Consider the following 8,138-nt stretch of genomic DNA (forward strand, 5'->3'; position numbering starts at 1 on the left):
TGAAAGGAACCTGAAAGAATCTGATAGAAAAGAACCTTCTCTGATAGAAAAAACTGCAACTTTGTAAAATACTTGTTGGGGTGGAATACCTGCTGCAATATTAAGTCCTAGAGCAAACCCCAGACATAAATCACTGTAGGAATGGACTTCAAAACATGATTGGTACTCCCTTGGGCTGCAAAATTTGACGTATTTCTTGTAGCAGGTTATACTACAGTGGTAAGACAGAGAAAGAACCACAAATAACAAAAAAAACTTCTGCACACTATTATTATGCTGCAAAGAAGAAAAGCTATATTAATTTGGAAGTGATTAGTAGCACGCTGTTACTGTAATACTAACGATAAAGACAGCATTACTGAGATGCTCTGTACGTCTAGTTATACTGCCATGCAATGTGCCACTGAACGTTGCTACAACAGTATGTTAAAAATCAAAGGGGTGGATTGCGGGCTTGTTTTTTTTCCTGCTCATCAGTTTTGATTTCCTTCCTGTTTTCAATGATATTTACAGCTTTCAGAGTTGAAAATAAAATCTCTCGATGGAAAACAACGTTGTGTTCCAGAGTCTGATGATGGTTCAAAACAATAGACTGGATATATAAACTCAAATCAGGGTTGACTTCTTAATGCTGTGATGCTAAATGTCAACAGTGTTAACTCCTGTGCTTTACTCCCGTTTAGGTCGTATGCTTATCTCCCAATTCTTCCTCCTCTTCCCAGCGTCTTTGAATCAATAGCTACTTACCAACTGCACTCATTGCCTGGTTTTTTTCCCCCCCTTTACATTCCCAGAAGAAAATTTGCCTTCCAGTACAAAACAATGCGACATGCAGAATATTAGCGATTCTGTAGTCGTTTCCTAGTTTCATTCAGTTTTGAAAAAAACCTTCTATTTTCCCCAGTTTCTCTGCCCAGTGGAACTGTTCTGCTGGATTCTGCTGGAGAAGCTGGGGGCAGTTGGCTACAAATCATGAAGGTGTCGACTGCAAATGCTCAGGGTGGTGAGCCCAGCCTGCTTTGGACAAATTAAGTTCCTAAGAGTTTCATGGCCAGTACACTTCAGACAGTATCCTTCCCTTCCTTTCCCTGTAAGATCTGCAGGCATGGAAGAATCATAGCTCTATTAGGGTGTTGGTTTAGAAAAGCTTATTTTGTAATTTTCATGGACATACATATATACACGAATAAATATGTATTTACAGTGAGCACAGTGAGGCTCAAAACACATTTTGTGAAAGTCACTTAAGAAAGCAAAAAAAAAGTGAAGCTATCACAAGACTACCGCAGAGGCAGCTGGTTTTGCACGGAAAGTGGAAAATGGCACAGATCTCCTGACGTACAGATGTTCTGCAGAAACATAAATGTGCAGTTCACAAAACCAGCCAGCAGTTACAACATATGCCTCAGCTACTACCACAAACGATGCAACTTGTGTCTTTCATAGTTCCAGTTCACAACTCCGTATTAAATTAATGGTGTTGATTTGTATTTAAATAACAACATCAGTCTTCGAGTAGAGGCCTTATGCTCTTGGCGTCAACAGACTGCCTAGGAGCTGGCTTTGGCACCCTCAGAAAATTCTACTTAAAGATCCAAAGCCTCAAAAATATTAAATAGAACTTTCTGAAAACTATATTAATGATTGCTTTGGCAGGTAAATAGCCACAGGAGACCCAAAACACTAATGGTTTTCATTTTGCAGTGAAAAACTTAAAGCCAGAGCTACTTTGATTCAAACCTCCTAATTCAGAAGTGTTCTAAATAAAAGCTTTCGTTTTGCCAACACACCACATATTGAGGTTTTGCAAAATGTTTTATTTATAATTGTCTCTATTTCAAAACCTTGCTTGTTCAATTGTTACAAAAAAAAAAAACCCAACCCACAACTGATCAGGTTAACTTTGGACTGAAGTGTTTCATTTGAACAAATCTGATTTTTTTTTTCAAACTGATTTGCAAAGATACTGTCCACATTTTTTTAAATGCTCACTGGAAAACAAAACTCTTTCCCACCCAGCTCACTAGAGAGCCTATACAGAATGCAAAGGAAATAAAGTCATTATTATTGCTACTATCACATTATTATATTACATTGGCACCTAAAGACCCTAATCAAGTGTCAAAACTCCATTGCTCTACACCATGGATGCACAGCTCATAAGAAGCTGCTTTTACAAACAGCTTGCAACTTCAGCACTGAATTACATCACCACTGGACACAAAAGTTAATTAATACAAAAAGGATAAAGTAACAGTCAAATGACAACTAGTCACACGGAGACAGACCACAGTAAAAACATGTGATCCCATTCCCCCTTTAGCACTGCATATGCAAGCTTTGTATACATTAGGTTAAGGTATTACAGACCAAAGAAGACTGAACTGGGGCAGGGAAAGAGCCCAACGTCTGTTCTCTTCCAAAACTACCAAAATAAAAGCCTTTTCATCCTGCTTACTGGTTGAAACAGTGGTGTAGCCTTTTATTCACCTTTAGACACAAATTCACTAAGTACAACAGAACACCTGATGCATTTCAATATCTAAGAAAGCTTACAACATTTATCTTAATTTTCCCCTGCCAAAAAGCCTAGTTAGCATATTCATGCACATTAATGTCTTACTGTTTAGCCAGTAAGATGCTGAAGTCAGTCAGTTCAATAGGATGAATGCACCACTCCAATGGCTCTACACACTCAACAATAAAGACTTGTGTGCTTGAATTCTGTGATGTGAGCCACCAGCTGTGATGTACTGACAACAGTGTAGTCATGGAGATCATCAACCTGCTCTGTTCCCAGTGGAACAGATAAAAGAGGCATCTCTGGGAAAATTGGTTAGTGCAAAAGTGTTTCGAATCTGCACTTCAGTGATTATTTATACTTGCAAAAACATCAAAACAAAAAAAAAGCCCTTCTTTATCCCCCCAAGCACTCAAACAAAATTTATACAAAATATATTAACCCAGGAAAAGTTTCCCTGTATCCCTTCCTCCTGTACCCTAATGAGTTTGCTTCCCCAGAGTGCAATTCCCAGTTATGTTTTACAATCCCATTAATAAGAAGAGAACTTGACCTGCAATCTATAAATCATTGTTGACCAAAGCCTCACGCTAACAAACAAAGCATCTCCTTAGGTCTCACTATCCATCATTGCCTTTATACACCACAAAAGCCTGCCAGAACAAATGAGTCTGGTACTAAGTCAGTAAATCTGGGCTGTAAAGAGAGAAGGCTATTTCCAGAACTGAGGATCCTTTATGGATAGCATCCTGCCTCCAGCCATTTCCTTTAAAACTCAATGGCATCTAGCATCAGTGATCTCCCTGGTCACACTTACAAAGGCATATGGCAGACAGGGAGATGCTCTTGCAGGATTTTTGCAACAAATAATATTAAGTACCTAGGAAGAGAGCAAACAGGAGCATAAAAAGCTTTATTTATAACAAATTATTTCATAAGTGCATCAAAAATTACCCTGAATACAAGAGCAGAGTAGATAAGACCTACAATTTAAAAACAAAACAAACACACACACATTCTTTGTGTTAAAGAAAGGTTCTGTCTTCACAGCCCATAAATATGAAGCCCCACATTTACCGGCTGAAGACGGTAATGCTTTTCTACCTCGCCCACACAACTTCATCAGCAAACCTCCATCCTGACCTGAAGGCTCCACTGCTAAGAGCAAGGGCATCATTTACCCACCATTCCTGCGAACTGTGGGCCTCTCTGCTGAGAATCCCAAGGATGGATGCCAGTAATGACGGTCACCATAAAGGGCCTTCAGGTCCTTATTTTTGTCACTACTGACCTGACTCATACAGAAATAGACAAACTGGGAAAGATTGAGACTTTCTCATCTGGTCCCTAACCTAGAAAAAGGGCATCACAAGATCAGCAGATGTTACTCACCAATTAAGGGACTACAAAAGAGGAGAATGAAGAGTGACTGATAACAGCAACCAATACCATTGAAAAAGGTAAACATGGCTTTAAAACCAACACAACCTGTCCTGCATCCTGGACAGGGTCACAGAGGAAAAAAACGTTTTGTCCTTTTTCTTTCTCTTTATCTTCCCTCCAGCGACAATAGCCCTTCTTTTCTCACCTTCTACCTCTGACATCAAGCTTCTCTGCTGTTTTCTTCCCTCCCTCACTTTCTACCTGAGTAAGTTCGGTCCTGTCTCCAGATCTTGCTCACCTTGTCTCTCCTCCTGTCTTCAACCCATCCCCTCACCAGCTCCTCCTTCTTAAAAGAAAAAGGACAGGCCATAACTTCCATAACTTTGAAGCAAGCTCCCACCAGCTTACCCATCTGTGAAAGTATTGGGTTTTTTCCTTTCACCACCAAACACACTAACTCATCCTCAAACTCTTCCTTCCAACTTGCTCAAGTGTTTAATACATTAAAACTTCCCAGTCCATTACTCCAATAAAAATGCTCTTAGTAGGGTCTCTCCCACTTCCCCCGACCATATTTCCAAGCTCCTATTCTCTCCAGGCTCCCTTCACTTTCAGCTACAACCTGGTTTCAGCATCTCCTGTGCTTTGGTTTTCACAACACTATGCTCCTGTGTGTCTCTTCTTGCATATACCCTTTCTCACCCCCTAAAAGGACAAAATATCTCGGGGCTCCGGCACAGCCCTTGCTCCTTCTCCTCCCACTACTCTTTCTAGCCTCTCCATCACCAGGCAAGCCAACAGTTTAACTACTACTGTTACTTCAGTCAGTCAGTCACAAACCGATCACCACACTTTTGTTTTGCTTTGCTCTCTCTACCAAACCCAGTGCAGCAGTTTTTCCAACTGAACATATTCCACAAAGGATGTTAACATCAATCAAAATTGTGTATTTTCTCTCAGTCTCCCATGTTATTTACCCCAGCTGACTGCACCACCATAGTTGTCATCACTCTTACCCTCTGTAGATAATCTTTGACTTTTTCTTCTCCCTATATATATAGCCTCGTGCCTTTGGTGTTACCAACAGGCAGTAAAAGGCCTAGCTCCAACAGCAAAATTACCAAGTGGTCACACATATATGATTTACCGCTGAAACCGGGTTTTTTTGTTGTTGGGTTTTTTTATTATTTTTATTTTTGCCTACCTTTCTGCAGTTGTGCGTCTCTCCTCCCCAAAAAGAGAAAAGCACTAAAACCTAAGGCATCACAATATAACTAACCTCGTGAACCAACTACAAGAACATACCCCATGTATTGAGTTACATACAAAAATAACCTCAAGCATACACAAAGACCAAGAATAAAAAATAAAAATAACTGTCCATCATCCCCAGCATGCTGCTCCCAGCAACGAACCAGGGCCACTGACAACTCACTGTAGCAATGCATAGGGAGGGTAAGAGGAAATGGGCAGCGACTTGTGTCTATTGATTTTTATTGAATTATTAATGGACCTTAAGAGAAACTGGGCGAGTTGGATTATAACTGTTAGCACTGTTGTAATTGAACTAATAAGAGGTTGTTAGATGTTGACTAGCCTGCTAAAGCATCAATTAGACTAAAAATAAATTCTAATTATTGTATCCTCACACAAGGTGTGTTCTTTCCTCACCCATAATTAAACTACATAGGTAACACATACACACATTGTACACATCTCGGTGCTTTTCCCTTCACGTTATTTTAAATCCATGATCTTTCTGTAAGTTTGTGATTTCTCTGTCCATGTCCTGCAGCCTGAGGGGGGGCTATTAGGACAGAAAATACTCTTAAAATAAAGGCAAAGTCACTCAAGGTCTATATTCCTTGACAGAAGCTCTATACAGCTTTGAAAGGACACAATACAACATTACAGCATTTCAGAAATATTTTTAACAGTACAAAGACTTGTTTTTATTTCAACTTGCCCCAGTTTTTGGAAAGGAAGACAGACTGTTCAGATAAAACTGTCCTTGTTAAACATGCAGTAGGAGATACTGTTCAACAGCTACCCGTGCAAGTGAGACTCTTGGAAGAAAATGAAATCTTCATCTCAGTCTCATGAAAACATCACTGGACTCTACATAAATTATGGAGTTTAAAATATATATATCACAGGAATTTTTTGAAAACAAATATTGTCTGCCATCATGTAATGTTTTACTTGGCAAACTGCATCTTCTTACTATTTAATATCTTATAATTAATTCATATGGTAGTGTATACACGATAAAACAAGTAATTATATATAGTTATCTGTCAGACATGAAAGCATCCCAGGGGGGCTTTCCTTAGGCACCAAATAACGAGTCTGATGTAGCTGCATACTGAGAATAAATAGGATGTTGTATATGATTAATTAGTGAATTCCAAATACCAGAACAACTTACTAAGGCTCCAGTTCATGATCCATCCCCCTTCAGCACTGCACTCGGTTAGAAATAGGTCTTTAAATTTGAATTGCAAAATAATATTTTTTAATTTTTTTTTAAAGTATGACAGCTTCTCATAATTTTGAACTGTGAATGTCAAGAATTTAGAAATACTTGCCACTGTTGGTGGTTTTATTTTCCCCTATTTTAAAAGGGGAATAAGGAGCGTTAATATTCTTATACAGAAACTAAAAATATATATCAGATTCTTCTCAGGAAGAGACAGCACAGATTGTACTGCACGTGTGTATTTTAAAACTCCTCATGGGAAAACAGATGCACACGTAACAGGATAGTACCTGTAAGCTGTGATAAGGCCCCTGTGGGTGGGTTAGACTGTATTTGGGAGTCTGAGGAAGAGATAGACTGGTGGAACCATGCTCTGCCCTCCCTGAGACAGAAACAGGAACAGCCACCAGAAAAAAACCAAGATCAAGGGGATCCTGTGTCCTTCCCCCACCAGGCTGAAGGCAGTAGCTTAAAGGAAAGGAGTGAATCAAGCAAGTCCATGCTCAAGATGGCAGGCGAACCCCCTCCTTGCCCACCTCGCCTTCCTGTGTGCCTCTGTACAACAGGTATGAGGCTCTGGAGGTGGAAGGCCAGTCAATGGATGATGTGGATGACAGTCCATGTACACCAGAGGTGTTGCCAAGGTCGGAAAGGCCTACCCCCTCTATCACGACCACCTCCACGAAGAAGAAAAGATGGTTTATAGTTGTAGGTGACTCCCTTCTGAGGGGAACAGAGGGTCCAATATACCAGACAGACCCTCCTCTTAAGGAAGTCTGCTGCCTCCCTGGGGCTTGGGTTAAGGACATCACTAGGAAACTTCCTAGACTAGTACAGCCCTTGGACTATTACCCATTACTGCTCTTCCACATGGGTGGCGATGAAGCTGCAATACGTAGTTCAAGGGCAATCAAAAGAGACTTCAGGGCCTTGGGACGGTTGGTAAGGGAATCTGGAGCACAGACTACTTTTTCCCCCCTCCTTCCAGTTGCAGGCAGCGACATTGGAAGAAACAGACAGGCCCAGTCTATTAATACATGGCTCCATGGCTGGTGTCACCGCCACAATTTTGGGTTTTTCAATAATGGGATAGCTTACACAGCACCAGGCCTGCTGGCATTGGATGGGATTCATCTTTCTCAGAGGGGGAAGAAGGTCTTTGCTCACGAGCTAGCAAGGCTCATTGACAGAGCTTTAAACTAGGCTTGAAGGGGGAGAGGGATAATATCAGGCTTGCCCATGACAAGCTGTGGGATGACACACCAAGGTTAGAGGGATGAGGTGCTAGCAAGGGCCCTCAGCCTGCTGCTCTGAGATGTGCTGGGTACACTGCAGCACACTTGGAAGTCTTACAGAGCCAAGAGGGAAACACCAGGGAAATACCTCAAACAAATTAAGGGGTGTTCCTCTAAGAAGGAGACAGCCAACAGCCCAGCTGAAGTGCCTCTACTCCAATGCACGCAGCATGGGCCACAAACAGGAGGAGTTGGAAGCCACCATGCTGCTAGAAAGCTACGACCTGGTTGCCATTACTGAAGCTTGGTGGGACGAATCCCATGACTGGAGCGCGGCTATCAAAGGCTACAGGCTGTTCAGAAAGGACAGGTGTGGAAGGAGGGGTGGAGGGGTTGCTCTCTACATCAAGAAATGGATAGATTGTGAAGAGCTGTCTCTGAAGAATAGCCACGAGCAGGTTGAAAGCTTGTGGGTAAGAATTAGACACTGAGGCAACAAAGGGAACCTTGTGGTTGGTGT

The 8,138-nt window shown here is 41.3% G+C and overlaps 1 protein-coding gene across 1 annotated transcript in view; it reads right to left on the reverse strand.

The window, feature by feature from the left end:
- NELL2 (neural EGFL like 2) overlaps nucleotides 1–8,138 on the reverse strand; it is a 158,179-nt gene that overhangs the window by 70,357 nt on the left and 79,684 nt on the right. The window lies entirely within an intron of this gene.

Source organism: Aptenodytes forsteri, unplaced genomic scaffold, assembly GCF_000699145.1.
Source record: "Aptenodytes forsteri isolate BGI_AS27 unplaced genomic scaffold, ASM69914v1 Scaffold103, whole genome shotgun sequence".
NCBI classification, from domain to species: Eukaryota; Metazoa; Chordata; class Aves; order Sphenisciformes; family Spheniscidae; genus Aptenodytes; species Aptenodytes forsteri.